Here is a 21,135-nt window from a genome sequence, read left to right as displayed (position 1 = left end):
GAACGTCTTCTATGTTTAGAAGACCTAAAGAAGGTCTTCTATGTTAAGAAGACCTAAAGAAGGTCTTCTATGTTAAGAAGACCTAAAGAAGGTCTTCTATGTTAAGAAGACCTAAAGAAGGTCTTCTATGTTAAGAAGACCTAAAGAAGGTCTTCTATGTTTAGAAGACCTAAAGAAGGTCTTCTATGTTAAGAAGACCTAAAGAAGGTCTTCTATGTTTAAAAGACCTAAAGAAGGTCTTCTATGTTAAGAAGACCTAAAGAAGTTTTTTTATGTTAAGAAAACCTATAGAAGGTCTTCTATGTTAAGACAACTAAAAGAAGGTCTTTTATGTTTAGACGACATAAAGAAGGTCTTCTATGTTTAGAATACCTAGAGAAGGTTTTTTATGTTAAGAAGACCTGAAGAAGGTCTTCTATGTTTGGAAGACCTAAAGAAGGTCTTCTATGTTTAGGATACCTAAAGAAGGTCTTTTATGTTAAGAAAACCTATAGAAGGTCTTCTATGTTTAGAAGACTTGAAAAAGGCCTTCTATGTTAAGACGACCTAAAGAAGGTCTTCTATGTTTAGACGACCTAAAGAAGGTCTTCTATGTTTAGAAGGACTAAAGAAGGTCCTCCATGTTATGAAAACCTATAGAATGTCTTCTGTGTTTAGTAGACCTATAGAAGGTCTTCCATCTTAAGACGTAAAGAACGTTTTCTACGTTTAGACAACCTGAAGAAGGTATTCTATGTTTAGAACACATAAATAAGGTATTCTATGTTTAGAAGACTTATACAAAGTCTTCTATGTTTAGTATACCTATAGAAGATCATTTATGTTTTGTAAGGCTATAAAAGGTCTTCTATGTTCGCAACACCTATAAAATGTCGTCCATGTTTCGAAGACCCACAGGTGGTCTTCTAAACATAGAAAACCCAAAAAACGGCTTCTATGTTTTAAAGAACTATGCGAGGTCTTTTATGTATGGAAGACGTATGCAAGGTCTTCTATTTATGGAAGACCTATAGAAGGTCTTCAATGTTAATAAGACCTCTGCGACCTCCTTACTTTTTATATATATTTTTTTAGTTCGGATATGAACAATTACCTAATTGTTGTTTTTGTTTTTCCTCTTTGCAGGTAAGGCACGGAAGTTTGCACTTTAATTACGCCGTTAATTGTTTCTGCGAAGGGTAAGTAACGTAAGTTGTGATCACAGTGGAAACATTTTTACCAAATCGGTCAAGGATGCATTATAAGTTGAAGGTATGCAAACTAGGGTAGGACGATTTGTACACCTCATTGGACCCTTGGCGTTTATGATTCCTAGGATTATTCTGAGCAAAAAAGTCCACTAGACTATATGTCCACGGTGAAAATCGAGCTTCCCGATTTTGACTGGAAGTTTTTTATCCACAAGGCCAAAACTGTCTGAAAGAGCGTTCCAATGCTTTCGCGATGTACTAGATAGTTCTTAATTATTGTCTTGGCTACAATTTTTGTCTTAGTCGAAAATCTTAATGGTTTGGCTGTTATATGCCAAAATATCCAAAGAACGTGGATACAAAACTTCAAGTTAAAATCGAGAGACTCGATTTTCACCGTGGACTTGTTTGCTCAGCAAAATCCCAGGAATTAGAAACGCGAAGGGCGTAAGAAGGCGTTTTTCATTCCATACAAATAGTCTTGGCCTATGGACCTATTTATGTTCCCCTACGCACTGAAAATCTACAGAATATTTTCTACGTATATTCGTCTTATTAAAGCTTGTCTTTGTTTAGACGACCTATTGAAGGTTTTCCATCTATAAAAGACCATAGAAGGTCTGTATATCTGCATTGTATCTTCATAAATCATTAAACAAAACTTTCAAGATTCATTGACTTTTGTTGTTGATTTCTTTCTGTTTAGATTTAAAAATCATAAATCTTGATTAAAACAGTTAGCAGCAAAACTTTTTTGCCGAACACAAAAAAGGAAGGAAAAAGTCAACTATTATTTACTACAACTTGTTGTTGCTTTTCGAGTTGGAACAAAAAGTTTCTTTTAAAAAAAATTGCAACAAACTAAAATTTATGAATTTTTTTTTATGAAAATTAGTGGCAAACCCAATGACGACGATGGCGGTGGTGTTGATAGGATGTTAGGCTACTTACTTCGTACTCGATGGTTAATGCTTGAACAAAAGCTTATTCAAGTAACAATTGTTGCTTGATTTCTGATGTCTGCTGGGCAGAATATGTGCTTGTGGCACGAAGCAGCCAGTCAGCCATCATTTCATTATTCTATTGTGGCAGACGAATAATGGCGATGGTTACACAGAAGCTGCTGATTCTGTTCTCGTTGCCAACAATGGAGCGTAACAAAACCGATTCAATGAAGGAACTTTAGTTTTGCAAAAAGTAACTACAAGAAGAAGCTGCAAAGGAGGGAAGGGATGGTGGGGTTGTTTTCCTAAAAAACAATGCCTCGGCTAAATACAAGTTTTGCTAAAGTTTTGTCTAGCTGCAGCAACAGCAGCAGAGGCAGGCAACAGCCCCCAAGTGTTGTGAATCAGAGCAAAGCGAAACGCTTCAGTTTCAGCTCTAGCTGCCATCAGCTACAAACATACATATTGGTGGTATTAGTTTCCATTCGAATTGGTATTAGAAATAACCAAAATCTAAAATAAAAGTAAATAAAAAACAAACAAAAAAAAACAATAACATCGATTATCTAGGTTAGATCATCAACACCACCAACTTTTTTAACCACAAATCCGCCGTCTGTCTACCAATTTTGATATGGATAAGTAATATTTTTTGTCAATGATTTTCTAAAATAAAATTAAAATGGTAGACGGTGGAAGGGGTCTCTGTGTTCAGAAGACCTATTGAAGGTTTTCTTTGTTGAGACGAAGGTAGAAGGTATTCTATGTTAAAAAGAACTATAGAACCTATTCTTAAAGTACCTACGAAAGGTCTTTTATGTTTAGCAGACTTAAAAAACTATTTGTGTATTTTCAGATGACCTATAGAAGGTATTCTACATTTAGAAGACTAATAGAAGGCATTCTTATGTTGAGGAGACCTGTAGAAGGTCTTCTGTTTTTGGAAGACCTTTGGAAAGTCTTTTGTTTTAGGAAGACCTTTGGAAGGTCTTGTATGTTTAGGGGATCTTTATAAGGTGTTTTATGTTTAAAAGACCTACAAAAGATTATTTTATGCTCAGATGACCTATAGAAGGTCTTCTACATTTAGAAGACGTTAGAAGGCAATCTATGTTTAGAGAGACCTGTAGAAGGTCTTCTATGCTTAGAAAGTCTAAAGAAAGTTTTCCATGTTGAGGAGACCTATGGAAGGTTTTCTATGTTTAGAAGACCTTTAGAAGATATTCTAAGCTTGGAGAGCATATATAAGGTTTTCTATGTTTTTAAGTTCTATTGAAGACCTTTTTATGATTTTCTGTGTTTATATGACCTATAAAATGTCTTCTATGTTTAGAAGACCTGTGTTTGGAAGACCATAAGACGGTCTTCTATGTTTAGAGCACCCATGAGAGGCTTTCTATGCTGTCTATGTGTAAAAGGTGTTCTATGTTTAGAATACATAGAAAGTATTTTATGTGTTATTTAGGAGACCTAGAAGAAGGTCTTTTATGTTAAGAATACCTTTAGAAGGTCTTCTATTTTAAGAAGACCTGAAGAAGGATTTTTTTGTTTGAAAGACCTTTAGAAGGTCTTCTATGTTTAGAGGACCTATGAGAGATTTTCTACTTTAGGAAGACATATAGAAGGTCTTCCTTGTTTAGAGAACCTGTATATGTTTTCTTTGTTTAGAAGACCAAATAAGGTATTCTATGTTTAGAGGATTTAAAAATAGTTTCCTATGAGAGCCTACGAGAGCCATAGATATTTTTTAAGTTTTAGCCACACTCTCTTACCTAAATATAGGAAATTTGATATTTAGTCTTGTTTGAGCCTAACAACTTTCCGTCAGAAATTCGACGGTATAGATCGACGTTTTGAAATAGCCCTCATAGAATGGTGCCTCAGATTGTTTTACCGAAATTGCTGAAATTTAGTATTAAGTCTTCTTCATACACGAAAGGAAACTAATTATTCCATTTTACTTCAATACAACTCGTGGTGGAGGGTATAAGAAGTTCGGCCCGGCCGAACTTAACGCCGTTTTTACTTGTTTTTGTTTGACGAGATGTGGCTTCGTTTTTAAATTGCTTACTTAAACTATAGTAGCATCTGTTGGCCAATACAATTCTTCTTCTTATTTCACAACTGATGTTGTTTGTTGTGTTTATGGCAGTGCCGAGGCAGACGAAGTCTTTAACTACCTCAAAATGCGCGTCTACGGCATCAATTTGGTCTTTTCGCCGTTTACCGTCAGACCCACTTTCGCAGATTCTGCTTCGACCTTCCTAAAGGTATCAGTTACTTCCTTTACTGATCGTCCCATGATGTCTATGTCATCAGCATAAGCAAGTAACATGTGCCTATTGGTGTAAATTGTGCCATTTCTTTTGTCATTCGCATCTTTTTTGCTTTCTTTTCCAGCAAAATGTTGAATAGGTCACACGAAAGACTGTCTCCTTGTCTGAAACCTCTTTTGGTACTAAACTGTTCAGAGAGATTCTTTCCAATTTTAACTGAGGACCTAGTATCAGTTAAAGTCATCTTACATAGCCGAATGAGCTTTGCGGGGATACCAAATTCAGACATTGCATGGAATACCTTTGATCGAAGGGGACTGTCGAATGCTGCTTTATAATGGACAAAAAGGTGATATGTGTCTATCTGCATCTCTTGGGTCTTCTCCAGGATTTGCCGCAGGGTAAATATCTGGTCAATGTGGGCTTGCCAGGTCTAAAGCTACATTGGTATGGTCCAATTATTTCGTTGACCATTGGCTTTAGTCGTTCGCACAATATTCCTGACACTATCTTATAGGCAATAGGGAGAAGACTTATGCCCCTATAGTTGGAGCATACAGTCTTATCTCCTTTCTTGTGGACGGGACACAGGATGCTCAGGTTAAATTGTAGGGTACGCCTACATGCCAGATGGTGCTAACTAGCTGATGCATACACCTTATCAGCGCGTCGCCTCTGGTTTTAAACAGCTCGGCTGGTAGGCCATCGGTTCCTGCTGCCTTATTATTCTTCAGCCGGTTGATTGCTGTTTTTACCTCATCTTGGCCGGGCGGTAAACATTCTATACCATCTTCTGGGATTGGATCTGTGGTATCATCATCTTCGCTACTATTGGATACCAGCAGATTGGAGAAATGTTCCTTCCATGTCCTGAGCACGCTATCTGTATCTGTTACAAGATTACCTTGCTGGTCTCTACAGGAGGATGTGCCTGTACCAAAACCATTTGTTTGATGTTTCACACTTTGGTAGAGTTTTCGGACTTCATTCTGGCTCCTGTACATCTCGATTTTTTCACACTCCCGCTTTTCCATTTCTCTCTTTTTCTTGCGGAAAAGACGTTTCTCATCTCTCCTTTTCACCCGATATCTCTCTCGTGCGCTACGCGTTGCTACTGATTGTAAAGTAGCTCTATATGCCGCATTTTTCTCTTCACTAGCAGCACGACACTTCTGGTCATACCACGAATTCCTTTGTGGAGGTCTCTGGTATCCAATTATGGATTTTGCGGCTGTTTGCATGGAATGGGCAATATTTTGCAATTGTGTTGTTATGTTATCGGGACAAGGAGTGCTCTCATTAAGTAATTGGGCTAGTTGAGTGGAATATGCTGTGGCTATCTGTTGTGTTTGTAGCCTATCAAGGTCCAATTCCAATTCCGCGTTGTGTCTGTTCGTGCTTTATTTGCAACGTTTAGACGGGTACGTACCTTTGCTGCAACAAGTTAGTGGTCCGAATCAATGTTTGCGCCTCGGAACGATCGTACATCCAACACGCTCGATGAATGTCTTCCATCTATCACAAAGTGATCAATTTGATTTGTTGTTCTTTGATCTGGCGATAGCCAGGTGCTCTTATGAATATCGAGATGGTTAAATCTGGTTCTGCTAACTACCATGTTTTTTGTAGCTGCAAAGTCTATCAGCCTCATACCATTGTCAGATGTTTCACTGTGGAGACTGAATTTCCCGACTGTTGGGCCAAAGATATTCTCCTTTCCAATTTTGGCATTAAAATCGTCTAGTATAAATTTAATGTCATGGGCAGGGCAACAACGGTCATAAGTTTCTTCTAAGCGCTCGTAAAATATATCTTTGGTCTTTTCGCCCTTGTCTTCAGTGGGAGCATGAGCGCAAATAAAGCTAATGTTGAAGAATTTTGCTTTTAATCGAATTGCAGGGAGTCTTTCATTCACTGGGGTGAAGCTGGAGACTAGATGTTTTAACCTCCGACTAACTACGAAACTCATGCTTTACGTCATGGCAGCTATAATACAGTGCGTCACCTTTAGGTGTTGTTGTGACGCCTTTCCCAATCCATCGTATTTCCTGTATGGCAGTAATATCGGCCTTGTACTTTTCATGTACGTCTGCCAATGCGAAGACTGCACCTTCTCTATAAAGAGTGCGAACATTCCAGGTGCAGATTCGCAGATCATGGCACTTAAAACGTTTGCGGGGTTCGTCAACTTTAGAGGGGTTTGTTTTTCTTTTCTTTCGTTTTTTCATAGTAGGCTGTTTTTTCTAGGGGAGGATTACTAACCCGACGCCCAAACCCAAGTTTTTAACGTTCTTATGGGTGAACGCGCGGCACATGTTAGCTCACTACCTTTAACGGGTGTTAAAGGCAGTTCCCCAGGTGACACCACGGGGAGGTCAGTGTCTACTTGAGATAAAATAGGGACCAAGATAAATCCTGGGCTTTGCCATGTTAAAACCGGTCAGGACCGTTCCTTGGTATCTTCCATCCCCTACGTCACCCTTGGGGTCTAAAACCATTATTTCGATGAGGCTCGTTAGCCTAAATGCTGAAGGTAAAAAATACTAGTACTCCTCCTACGCTTCTTGTACGATCCTTCCTCAAAATGATGTAACCACGATACAAGCTACAGGTGGCTGGCAGCTTTGTTTCTAGGATCGCGGCGATCATGATGCTTCTTTGACTCAAAGTTTACAACTTCTCTGACTTGTACGCAGAATGTTGCAATTGAATTGCAGGAATGATTTTCGGGGCACAGAACAACAACTTGTGTTAGATGCTGTGTTTTTTTATACCCTACACCACACAGTGGTAAGGGGTATTATGTCTTTGTGCATTTGTATGTAACATACAAAAGGAAACGAAATAGACCCACAGTTCCTTTTGGGGATATACATATAATCAATTTCTGAGTCGATTTATGCGTGTCCGTCCGTCCGTCTGTCTGTCTGTCCGTCTGTCCATGTATTTTTGCCCGATTCAGCTGAAAATTGGGGACTACAACTTTTTTAGCCATAGGAAGAACCCTATTGCTTTTGGTGAAAATCGGTTCAGATTTGGATATAGCTCCCATATATATTTTCGCCCGATTTCACGTATTTGCTGCACCAAACACACTATATACGTCCAATTTTGGTGAAATTTTGAATGTGTGACTGAATTTTGTCTACAAATAAGTGTGCAAAATTATATTGAAATTGGTCCGGATTTGGATATAGCTCCCATGTATATTTTCGGCCGATTTCACGTATTTCCTGTACCACGCACGCTATATATGTCCGATTTCGATGAAATTTGGAATGTGTGACTGAATTCAGTCTAGAAATAAATGAGCCAAATTATATCGAAATCGGTTCAGATTTGGATATAGCTCCCATATAAATGTTCGCCCGATTTCACGTATTTGCTGCACCAAACACGCTATATACGTCCGATTTTGATGAAATTTGGAATATTTGACTGAATTCGGTCTAGAAATAAGTGTGCCAAATTATATCGAAATCGGTTTCGATTTGGATATAGCTCCCATATATATTTTCGGCCGATTTCACGTATTTCCTGTACCACACACGCTATATATGTCCGATTTCGATGAAAATTGGAATGTGTGACTCAATTCAGTCTAGAAATAAATGTGCCAAATTATATCGAAATCGGTTCAGATTTGGATATAGCACCCATATATATTTTTGGCCGATTTCGTGTATTTTCTGCTCCAAACACGATATATAAGTCCGATTTCAATGATATTTGGAATGTGTGACTGAATTCGGTCTGGAAATAAATGTGCCAAATTATATCAAAATCGGTTAAGATCTGGATATAGCTCCGATTTATATTTTACATATTCACAGTGGTGTAGGGTATCATATAGTCGGCCCCGCCCGACTTTGATCCTTTCCTTACTGTTTTTTTTTTTTTTTTGGGGAGACTGCGGAGGTGTCTTGCATTGAGACGACGAATTGGAGAGACGTTGCTGTGGCTGAGCAAACAGCAACATAACTCCTATCGCATTAGTCCAGGAGTCGGCTATAATTGTTGAAGTGCCCCTGGTCGAAGACTGCTCCAAATAAATCCGGTGTCGCCTTGGCATCAAACCACTCATAAATGGTCTTCTCTGTATAGAATACCTATAAAACGTTATACATGGCAGGGCCTTTACAAGATCTCCTACGTTTATTATTAAGCTGCAAAAGGGTTAAGACTTTTATTGTTTCTTTTTGAATTATGTTCCATTGAGAATTATGTTTTATTACAACAATTTTATGATGGTCTTATTGTTGTCCTAAATCTACCACAAAACAACAAGATCAACAACAACAAACAGCAACAATAACAACAGAAAAACCAAAAATGCAAATTGTATTGTACAACAATAATGGTAATCGTGAAAATTATTCACATCGTCGTGATTACAACAATGAATAATGTTAACCCAGTAATCGTGTTTGGCTGGCTGGCTGGTTGGCTGGTTGACTAGCTGTAATAATTTCCATAACCACTTTGTGGCATAATGGAAGGGAGGGAGCGGATAGAGAATAATTTTTGGCTAGCCGTGTGGAAGATTATGATTTAACGAAGTCCAAAGAAATAATTTGATGATAGAACAAATTTCGAAGGCTATTCCACAGCAGGTCAAATATAATGAAATGGATTTTTTTGCTTTGAAAATATTTCTAAATTTTTCTGAAGGCTGATTTTCAATAGAAACACATTTTCTTCCCTTCAAGCATAAATTTCAAAATATTCAATGTTATTTTTTATGGATTAGTTTATACTCGAAGGACCAAAATTATGTATTTTGGAAGAATTATTTTTTTAAGTATGTATGTAGGGTGTGGTATGTATTTGTAGCCCCGTATTTTTTATTTCCCCTTAATTTTCATTTTATTTATTTATTTTTACTCCTCCAAAAATTTGCTATTTGTTTTAAAACTTTCTTCCGTGCATGTGAATGCAAATACCACACAACATTAATTTTATGTTTAAGACCATTATGGCGTCTCTTGGCTAATTAGTTTTGAATTTACTTCTTATGTAAGTAGCAGACCATAACAAATTTATTCGTATTTTCCGGTCGAGCATCTCGAGATTTTTCTATTTGCTTTTCTTTTGTTTCATTGTTGTTTTGTTTTTATAGGTAACGAATGTTCTTTCTAGGAAGTAATTTTTCTTCTCTCCATGAATTTAAAACAGATTTAATTTAATTCAAAGTCCATTTCATTACTTGTATTTGTATTCATTTCTTTTTTCTAACTCTTTTTTTTCTTTCGTGCATTAGAATTTCTTCTTTGCTTTGCTTGACTTAACTTCGTTGGCGTTATTTTAAAGATTAACGGGGTTTTCAGATAACATCATAACAAACGTTATTATTTATGTGGAGTGTAATTCAGTAATTTATACATATTGGTATTTTGGTCTTCCGGAAATGAAAACGTATTCAGTATTTTCCAATATTTTGTTTATTTTGAATTATAGGTACTGATATTTGGTCCTCGAAAATTATTCTTTAAAAATCCACGTTTATTGCTCTAAAAGTCGTTGACAAATGTTGTTTAAAAAATTCACTTTTAATGCTCTTAATGTCGTTAAAAAATATTGTTTAAAAAATTCACTTTTAATGCTCTTAAAGTCGTTGAAAAATATTGTTTAAAAAATCCACGTTTATTGCTATTAAAATCGTTGAAAAATATTGTTTAAAAAATCCACGTTTATTGCTCTTAAAGTCGTTGAAAAATATTGTTTAAAAAATCCTCGTTTAGTGGTCTTAAAGTCGTTGAAAAATATTGTTTAAAAAATCCACGTTTATTGCTCTTAAAGTCGTTGACAAATATTGTTTAAAAAATCAACGTTTATTGCTCTTAAAGTCGTTGAAAAATATTGTTTAAAAAATCCACGTTTATTGCTCTTAAAGTCGTTGAAAAATATTGTTTAAAAAATCCACGTTTATTGCTCTTAAAGTCGTTGAAAAATATTGTTTAAAAAATCCACGTTTATTGCCCTTAGGGTCATTGAAAAATATTCTTTAAAAAATCCAGGTTTATTGCCCTTAGGGTCATTGAAAAATATTCTTTAAAAAATCCACGTTTATTGCTCTTAGGGTCATTGAAAAATATTGTTTAAAAAATCCACGTTTATTGCTCTTAAAGTCGTTGAAAAATATTCTTTAAAAAATCCACGTTTATTGCTCTTAAAGTCGTTGAAAAATATTGTTTAAAAAATCCACGTTTATTGCTCTTAAAGTCGTTGACAAATATTGTTTAAAAAATCAACGTTTATTGCTCTTAAAGTCGTTGAAAAATATTGTTTAAAAAATCCACGTTTATTGCTCTTAAAGTCGTTGAAAAATATTGTTTAAAAAATCCACGTTTATTGCTCTTAAAGTCGTTGAAAAATATTGTTTAAAAAATCCACGTTTATTGCTCTTAAAGTCGTTGAAAAATATTGTTTAAAAAATCCACGTTTATTGCTCTTAAAGTCGTTGAAAAATACTGTTTAAAAAATCCACGTTTATTGCTCTTAAAGTCGTTGAAAAATATTGTTTAAAAAATCCACGTTTATTGGATTTTTTAAAGAACATTTTTCAATGACCCTAAGGGCAATAAACGTGGATTTTTTAAAGAATATTTTTCAATGACCCTAAGGGCAATAAACGTGGATTTTTTAAAGAATATTTTTCAATGACCCTGAGGGCAATAAACGTGGATTTTTTAAAGAATATTTTTCAATGACCTAATGGGCAATAAACGCGAATTTTTAAATATTCTTTTAAAAATGACTCTAAGGGATATAGTTGCTATATAGCTTCTGCATATCTAATAATGGCAAAGCCCAGGATTTATCTTGGTCCCTCTTTCATCTCAAGTGGACACTGACCTCCCCGTGGTGTCACCTGGGGAACTGCCTTTAACACCCGTTAAAGGTAGTGAGCTAACATGTGCCGCGCGTTCACCCATAAGAACGTTAAAAACTTGGGTTTGGGGCGTCGGGTTAGTAACCCTCCCCTAGAAAAAACAGCCTACTATGAAAAAAACGAAAGAAAAGAAAAACAAACCCCTCTAAAGTTGACGAACCCCGCAAACGTTTTAAGGACCATGATCTGCGAATCTGCACCTGGAATGTTCGCACTCTTTATAGAGAAGGTGCAGTCTTCGCATTGGCAGACGTACTTGAAAAGTACAAGACCGATATTACTGCCATACAGGAAATACGATGGATTGGGAAAGGCGTCACAACAACACCTAAAGGTGACGCACTGTATTATAGCTGCCATGACGTAAAGCATGAGTTTGGTTGTGGATTCGGAGACTAAAACATCTGGTATCCAGCTTCACCCCAGTGAATGAAAGACTTTCTGCAATTCGAATAAAAGCTAAATTCTTCAACATCAGCTTTATTTGCGCTCATGCTCCCACTGAAGAAAAGGACAAACAGACCAAAGATATATTTTACGAGCGCTTAGAAGAAACATATGACCGTTGCCCTGCCCATGACATTAAAATCATTCTAGGCGATTTTAATGCCAAAATTGGACAGGAGAATATCTTTGGCTCAACAGTCGGGAAATTCAGTCTCCACAGTGAAACATCTGACAATGGTATGAGGCTGATAGACTTTGCAGCTGCAAAAAACATGGTAGTTAGCAGTACCAGATTTAATCATCTCGATATTCATAAGTGCACGCGGCTGTCTCCAGATCAAAGAACAAGTAATCAAATTGATCATGTTGTGATAGATGGAAGACATTCATCGAGCGTGTTGGATGTACGATCGTTCCGAGGCGCAAACATTGATTCGGACCACTACCTTGTTGCAGCAAAGGTACGCACCCGCTTAAACGTAGCAAACAAAGTACGAACAGACACAACACGAAAGTTAGACATCGGTATGCTGCAATCACAACAGATAGCCACAGAATATTCCACTCAACTAGCCCAATTGCTTAATCAAAGCACTCATCATCCCGATAACATATCAGCACAATGGCAAAACATTGCCCACTCCATGCAAACAGCCGCAAAATCCATACTTGGATACCAGAGACCTCCACCAAGGAATCCATGGTATGATGAGGAGTGTCGTGCTGCCACCGAAGGGAAAAATGCGGCATATAAGGCTACTTTACAATCCGTAGCAACGCGTAGCGCACGAGAGTGATACAGGGAGAAAAGGAGAGAGGAGAAACGTCTTTTCCGCAGGAAAAAGAGAGAGATGGAAAAGCGGGAGTGTGAAAAAATCGAGATGTACAGGAGCCAGAATGAAGTCCGAAAATTCTACCAAAGAGTCAAGCTGATGGTTTTGGTACAGGCACATCCTCCTGTAGAGACCAGCAAGGTAATTTGGTAACTGATACAGATAGTGTACTCAGGATATGGAAAGAACATTTTTCAAATCTGTTGGTATCCAATAGCAGCGAAGACGACGAAGATACCACAGTCCCAATCCCAGAAGATGGTATAAAATGTATACCGCCCGGCCAAGATGAGTTAAAAACAGCAATCAACCGGCTGAAGAATAATAAGGCAGCAGGGGCCGATGGCTTACCAGCCGAGCTGTTTAAAACCGGAGGCGACACGCTGATAATGTGTATTCATCAGCCAGTTAGCACCATCTGGCAGGAAGAACGAGTACCCGACGATTGGAACCTGAGTATCCTGTGCCCCGTCCACAAGAAGGGAGATAAGACTGTATGCTCTAACTATAGGGGCATAAGTCTACTCCCTATTGCCTACAAGATCGTGTCAGGGATATTGTGCGAACGACTAAAGCCTATGGTCAACGAGATAATTGGACCATACCAATGCGGCTTTAGACCTGGCAAGTCCACCATTGACCAGATATTTACCCTGCGGCAAATCCTGGAGAAGACCCAAGAGATGCAGATCGACACCTACCACCTTTTTGTCGATTATAAAGCAGCCTTCGACAGCCCGCTGCGTTCAAAGGTATTCCAAGCCATGTCTGAATTTGGTATTCCCGCAAAGCTCATCCGGCTTTGTAAAATGACTTTAACTGACACGAGGTCCTCAGTTACCCGACGATTGGAACCTGAGTATCCTGTGCCCGGTCCACAAGAAGGGAGATAAGACTGTATGCTCTAACTATAGGGGCATAAGTCTACTCTACTAAAGCCTATGGTCAACGAGATAATTGGACCATACCAATGCGGCTTTAGACCTGGCAAGTCCACCATTGACCAGATATTTACCCTGCGGCAAATCCTGGAGAAGACCCAAGAGATGCAGATCGACACCTACCACCTTTTTGTCGATTATAAAGCAGCCTTCGACAGCCCGCTGCGTTCAAAGGTATTGCAAGCCATGTCTGAATTTGGTATTCCCGCAAAGCTCATCCGGCTTTGTAAAATTACTTTAACTGACACGAGCTCCTCAGTTAAAATAGGAAAGAACCTCTCCGAAGAGTTTGGTACCAAAAGAGGTTTCAGACAAGGAGACAGCCTTTCGTGTGACCTCTTCAACATCCAGCTAGAAAAGGTTATACGAGAGGCAAACATCAAAAGAAGTGGCACAATCTACACCAATAGTCACATGTTACTTGCTTATGCTGATGATATAGACATCATGGGCCGATCAGTAAAAGAAGTAACTGATACCTTTATAAAGGTAGAAGGAGAATCTGCTAAAGTGGGTCTGGCGGTAAACGGCGAGAAGACCAAGTTGATGGTGTCGACGCGCAATGCGTCCATTGAGCTCGGACCGACTGTGGAAGTTGGTTCTTATAATATTGAGGTAGTAAAAGACTTCGTCTACCTCGGCACCTCCGTAAACACAACAAACGACATCAGTTGTGAAATAAAAAGAAGAATTGTATTGGCCAACAGATGCTACTTTGGTTTAAGTAAGCAGTTTAAAAACAAAGCCACATCTCGTCAAACAAAAATAACGATCTACAAAACACTGATACTACCCGTGCGGATGTATGACTCCGAAGCCTGGGTATTTGCGCAAGCAGACATGGCAGTGCTTGGTGTGTTTGAGAGAAAAATTCTTCGAAAGATCTACGGACCAATCTGCGTTGACGGTGAATATCGACGTCGCATGAACCACGAGCTGTATCTGCTATACAACGACATCAATATAGTTAAACGTATCGAGATGCAGCGATTGCGTTGGCTAGGCCATATCATAAGAATGAACGATGATGACCCCGCTAAAAAGGCGTATGAATACATGCCACATGGCGGTGCACGCAGAATTGGCAGGCCAAGGAATAGATGGCGCAAACAAGTGGATGATGAGATGAAAAGGCGCGGTACTCCAGAGTGCAAAGCAACAAATAGAGAGGAATGGAGATCTCTTCTTAGTTCGGCCTATAGAACAAATGTTCTGTAATGGGCCAGCTAAGTAAGTAAGTATATCTAATAATCTTTCTAAATATGATTCCTATGACCAAAAATAGTTTCTAAACTCTCTAACAACATTAACTCAATATCATCTAATTTTTCAAAATTTAGAAATTTAGGTCTGTTACCACCCACCAAGTTGAAAATGCTATGGATATTCAAAGAATCAAGCGCCACAGTTTTGTGACAGTCACTTGGATTGTTTGTTTGTTTTTACACCTTTCTCTTTGGATTGACTGTTTGAAAGTTGTTGATGTTTTTAGTTTTCTTCTTCTCCTCCTGTCCTATGTGTTCTGCTCTAATAGAATGCTCTCAAGTGTAATGGAAATTTGTAAAAAAAAGAAAAATTGCCACTGATGTTGGTGAGAGAAAATTCAAATAAAAACTACACGCTTGGTTGCCATTTTCACATTATAAAGTGAATATTGAAGATTTCATTACACCTTCGAATGCCGCTTGAGATTTTTTTTTATTTGCACAATGAAGAGATTACAAAAAAGGGAAATGTTTGTCGGATCATGGAAAAGGGATAACCTGTAGCCATTATTTAAAACAAACATCCGCATCCCTTGTTTAGGGAAGCTAAAGAAATGTGAGTATAAGGAAACTGGCATCGATGAAAATTTTAAGTTAGACAGTTCAGAAATTTTGAAAACCCGAACCCATATACGTACGTTTTGGCCCTTCGAGAATAAAAACCAACTATCAGTTACAGAATTTTCCTATATGAAACATCTACCCTAGAGATTTCTTCACTTATCATCCCTACAGAAAAAGGGACACTTTGTTACGCCGTAGAATAAATAAAAATCAATATTTGTTTCCGTCAAAACACCCTCCTCCATTTAGAAACTACCAACTACCACTTTGTTGCACTTTTATTTAACTCTCTAACGTGTTCCGTGTTGCCATCACTCACTCTATTCTACTAATAAGGGCGGAAACTTCTTTGAGTGCTCCTCTACTGCTGCTGCCATACATTTACATAACGACTCGTTATGGCCTTTTCTTTTTCACTAAAACAAATACAACAAAAGAATTTACCCGCGTACATTGAGTTGAGTTGGAAATAAATGACAAGTGAATATTTAATGAACACATGTCTGGCTTTTCTCCCGAATGTCTGGAAACGCTTCAAGAAGACTTCAATTGAACTAAATATTTAGAATACTTGGAAAACTTTTTTTCATTTGCAGCAAATAGAAAGGAAATGCAATTTGAAAAGAAAACTTGAAAGGTTCATACATTTGGATTTTTTTGAATACTTGGAGTTAGAAATAAAAATACGCATAATATTTTATGGGGTAATAAACAGGGCACCTCCATTAGATTGAAAACACAATACAAAAGGTTTGCAAATGGTAAATAAGTTTGGTATGGTTTTGAGCATCTGGTAGGACACCTTATCATTGCATCTTGTAATATTGGTGCTTCGATGTTTGCTAAATGAGTAAAATGAAAGCTCGAAGGACCAAATAGAATGCATTAAATCGTTAATAATTATTTATTTTTTATTCATGACTATCCCCCTGTTTTTGTAACTAATTTTTGTTCGTTCGCCCATATTCGTAATAATTTAGGCATTCATAACTCAGCCCCCAGAAGACATACATACCTAATTTTACCCGTCCCCTATATCGTTAAGAATTCCTCATTCTAAATCAGCTAGCGCTTTATGTTTGCACAAAATCTACCAAATCGATCTACGTCGAAATCGTGTGAAAAAAATATAATTTTGTACAAAAACAGGGGGTATGTGCTGCTATGAATAATTAGTATATTTTTCTGATATATGGTTAAATTCTACCATATAATATTGTACAACAATATTATATGGTAGAATAATAAATAATATGGCCACCCCTTCACAAGTGCTTTGTCAACCAAATTTGCAGCTGTTTCTTAAATCGTTATCAGAAACACAAATAAAGTGGAAGTTATTTAAATTTGTGCTGTATTGAAATTAACAAAACTTTGGTTGTAAATAAATAGGTATTTTATAATATAACAACACTGATGCCACAAAAAAGGCTATTGACAATTGGATTTTGGATTGGGCTTCCCGCTAACGACAAAATTCTAACAGGTGCAAAGTTTCTGCCAAATTTTAGTTACTGCCGGCAGAGGTTTTTATACCCTTAGCCTTTAGGCTACAGAGGGTATATACACTTTGATTCATATCCGAAATCCATTTCAGATAATTTGGAGTCGATTTAGCAACGTCCATCCGTCCGTCTGGCTGGCTGGAGCGCACGATAACTCTCAAACGGACCAATTTGAACCAATGTTTGCACTTCGTAATATTTTGCCCAAAATTAGTTTAAGTTCGAAAATGGACCATATCGGTCCACTCCTTCGGGTACCTCCCCCACAAATGTACAATATTTGTCTGTAAAAAAACTCTCGAAGGGAGCAATCGATTTGGTCCAAACTTAGCACATCGTATTATTTCTTCCAAATATAGATCGGATTCGAATATGGACTATATCGGTCCGCTCTTTCGGGTACCTCTCACACAAAATTTGTGAATAGTGCAGTTTAAGACCTTCTCTCGTATCGTTTTGGAAAAATTTTCAGCAGATTATTCTTGCGACCCCCTTTACAACGGTACATTTTTCTTCGGGAGCAAGTCCATACTTCTTGAGGTAATGGTCCAAAAAACCCTGACGGCATCAACTAAATTGGCAAATTCGCTAGATGACTCTCGCAGGGAGTTTCTGATTGGTCCAAACTTTGTACATCGTATTATTTCATCCAGACATGTATCAGGTCGGAAAATGGACTATTTCGTTCCCGTCCTTCGGGTACCTATCACATAAAATTTGGGAAAAGTGTAGTTTGAGGACTCGTTGCGGATATACTGGAAAATTGTTGTTGTTTCTTTTCGCGGTCCCTATTACAATGGTAAAATTTTTTCCCAGAGTAAGTGCATTGTTTCTGAGATAATGTGCCTCTCTAGTAACCCAGATAACTCTCAAACTTTTTCTAAATTTCTTCCTTAGAACCTTTCTGAAAGAAAAGGGTGTTTCCACATACCTTTTCTGAAAGAAAAGGGTGCTTCCATAGACCCTTTCTGAAAGAAAAGGGTGCTTCCACAGACTTTTCTGAAAAAGGGGTGCTTCTATAGACGCTTTCTGAAAGAAAGGGTGTTTCCATAGACCCCTTCTGAAATAAAGGATGCTTCCATAGATTTTTACTAAACGAAAAGGTGCTTCCATAGACCCTTTCTTAAAGAAAAGGGTGCTTCTATTGACCCTTTCTCAATGAAAGGGTGCTGCGATATAAAAAAAAAACATTGTTCCACAACATCCCATACGGGACAAGGGAGATTTCTCTCATATCAATGAGTGCACCCCGATTCATATTTAGCTCAATGATATGGGACCTACTGTTTATCGCCGAGTCCGAACGGCGTGTCTTAAGACACCACTTATGGAGAAGTTTTTCAAGGCTGAAATACTCAGGAAATGTCGCCAACATTACTGAGTTGTATTTTGCCACCGTTGAAAAATATTTGATGTTGCATGACCGGGGAATCGAACCCCCGACCTTCTGCGTGCAAGGCGGGCGTGCGTACCATTGCACCACGGTGCTTCTATATACCCTTTCTCAAAAAAGGGGTGCTTCTATATACCCTTTCTCAAAAAAGGGCGCTTCTATATACCCTTTCTCAAAAAAAGGGTGCTTCTATAGAACCTTTCTGAAAGACTCTGTAAGAAAATGAAAGGGTGCTTCTATAGAATCTTCCAGCAAGAAAGGGTGCTTCTATAGAATCTCCCAGCAAGAAAGGGTGCTTCTATAGAATCGTCCAGCAAGAAAGGGTGCTTCTATAGAATCTTCCAGCAAGAAAGGGTGCTTCTATAGAATCTTCCAGCAAGAAAGGGTGCTTCTATAGAATCTTCCAGCAAGAAAGGGTGCTTCTATAGAATCTTCTAGCCAGAAAGGGTGCTTATAGAACCTTCTGAAAGAAATGGTGCTTCTATAGAACCTTTCTGAAAGAAAGGGTGCTTCTATAGAACCTTCTGAAAGAAATGGTGCTCCTATAGAACCTTTCTGAAAGAAAGGGTGCTTCTATAGAACTTTACTGGAAGAAAGGGTGCTTTCATAGAATCTTTCTGGAAAAAAGGTGCTTCTATAGAATCTTTCTGGAAAAAAGAGTGCCTCAATAGATCCCCTTTAAAAGAAGAGGTGCTTCAATGGAAGCCTTTCTGAAAGAAAGGGTGCTTCAATGGACCCTTTATTGGAAGAAAATGTGCTTCTATAGACCCTTTCTGAAAGAAAGGGTACTTCTATATAACCTTTCTAAAAGAAATTGTGCTTCTGTAGAATCTTCCTGAAAGAAAGGGTGCTTCTATAGAATCTTCCAGCAAGAATGGGTGCTTCTATAGAATCTTCCAGCAAGAAAGGGTGCTTCTATAGAATCTTCCAGCAAGAAAGGGTGCTTCTATAGAATCTTCCAGCAAGAAAGGGTGCTTCTATAGAAACTTCTGAAAGAAATGGTGCTTCTATAGAACTTTACTGGAAGAAAGGGTGCTTCTATAGATCTTTACTGGACGAAAGGGTGCTTCTTTAGAACGTTTCTCAAAGAAAGGATGCTTCTATAGAACTTTACTGGAAGAAAGAGGTACTTCTATAGAACTTTACTGGAAGAAAGGGGTACTTCTATAGAACTTTACTGGAAGAAAAGGGCTTCTATAGAACCTTTCTCAAGGAAAGGATGCTTCTATAGAACCTTTCTGAATAAAGGGGTACTTCTATAGAACCTTTCTGAATAAAGGGGTACTTCTATAGAACCTTTCTGGAAGTAATGGTGCTTTTATATAACCTTTCTCAAAGAAAGGGTGCTTCTATAGAACCTTTCTCAAAGAAAGGGTGCTTCTATAGAACTTTCCTGGAAAAAAGGTGCTTCTGTTGAACCTTTCTGGAAGAAGGGGTGCTTCTATAGAATCTTTCTGGAAAAAAGGTGCTTCTATAGAACCTTTCTGAAAGAAGGGGTGCTTCTATAGAATCTTTCTGGAAAAAAGGTTCTTCTATAGAATCTTTCTGGAAAAAAGGTTCTTCTATAGAATCTTTCTGGAAAAAAGATGCTTCTATAGAATCTTACTGGAAAAAAGGTGCTTCTATAGAACCTTTCTGAAAGAAGGGGTGCTTCTATAGAATCTTTCTGCTTCTATAGAATCTTTCTGGAAAAAAGGTGCTTCTATAGAACATTTCTGAAAGAAGGGGTGCTTCTATAGAATCTTTCTGGAAAAAAGGTGCTTCTATAGAACCTTTCTGAAAGAAGGGGTGCTTCTATAGAACCTTTTTGACAGAAAGGCTGCTTCTATAGAACCTTTCTGGAAAAATGTGCTTCTATAGAACCTTTCTGGAAAAAAGATGCTTCTATAGAACCTTTCTGGAAAAAAGATGCCTCTATAGAACCTTTCTGGATGAAAGGGTGCTTCCCTATAGACCCTTTCTGAAATAAAGGGTGCTTCCATGGACACTTTGGTACATATCAATGATTCGGCATAGCTCCGCCCCACATTACGGTACATAGAAGATTCTACGTATTTTGAAGCAACCCCGTGATACCATATCAATATATTTTATATACGGCATAATTATTATGATTGCGTTTTTTGTCAGAGGCTGAGAATATATCTCCGTCAGCATAACAGACTGATACTTTCTTACTTGTTTTTATAGGCTTTGGGCCATTATGACAGAACATACAATTTTATTGGGGACAAAAGAATCGTGCTGCATAAAATTTCATATAAACTCCCTTTAGCTCGTCTATAACGACTTCCTTCAGACAGTCCAAAAACACTCCCTTCAGGTCGTCTATAAGGACTCCCATCAGCACGTCTTTAAAGACCTTTCAACTCGTCTTTAAATACTGCTTTCTGATCGTCTATAAAGACTCTCTTTAAAAACTCCATTAAGCTCGTCTATAAAGTCTGCCTTCAGCTCTCCTACAAAAACTGCCTTCAACTCTCCTACAATGACTCCATTCAGTTAAAGATTTCATCAGTGATACTTTATCCACAAAAATATCTTCAGAGATATTTTCAAGTGGAAAATAATAATGAAATTTTTTTGCAGAAAATAGAAGAAATAATAGAAAAATATTAGCAGTTTTATTTTCAAAAAAAGAAAAATATCATCAGTGATAGTTTCTGTATGGAAAAATATCATCAGTAATAATTTTCCTATAGAAAAATATCATAAGTGATCATGTTGCTATAGAACAAAATTATAAATGATAGTTTTTCTATCGAAAAATATCATCAGTGATAGTTTTTCTAAAGTCTGCCTTCAGCTCTCCTACAAAAACTGCCTTCAACTCTCCTACAATGACTCCATTCAGTTAAAGATTTCATCAGTGATACTTTATCCAC

The 21,135-nt window shown here is 37.6% G+C and overlaps 1 protein-coding gene across 6 annotated transcripts in view; it reads left to right on the top strand.

Moving 5' to 3' along the window:
* Positions 1–21,135, top strand: part of mim (missing-in-metastasis) — a 396,419-nt gene that overhangs the window by 162,451 nt on the left and 212,833 nt on the right. The gene's annotated exons all lie outside the window — the stretch shown is intronic.

The sequence above is a fragment of the Musca autumnalis genome, unplaced genomic scaffold (assembly GCF_047663935.1).
Source record: "Musca autumnalis isolate F117 unplaced genomic scaffold, ASM4766393v1 scaffold_5, whole genome shotgun sequence".
NCBI lineage: Eukaryota > Metazoa > Arthropoda > Insecta > Diptera > Muscidae > Musca > Musca autumnalis.
Note: the sequence above shows the minus strand (reverse complement) of the source record. Positions and strands in the feature narration are given on the sequence as shown.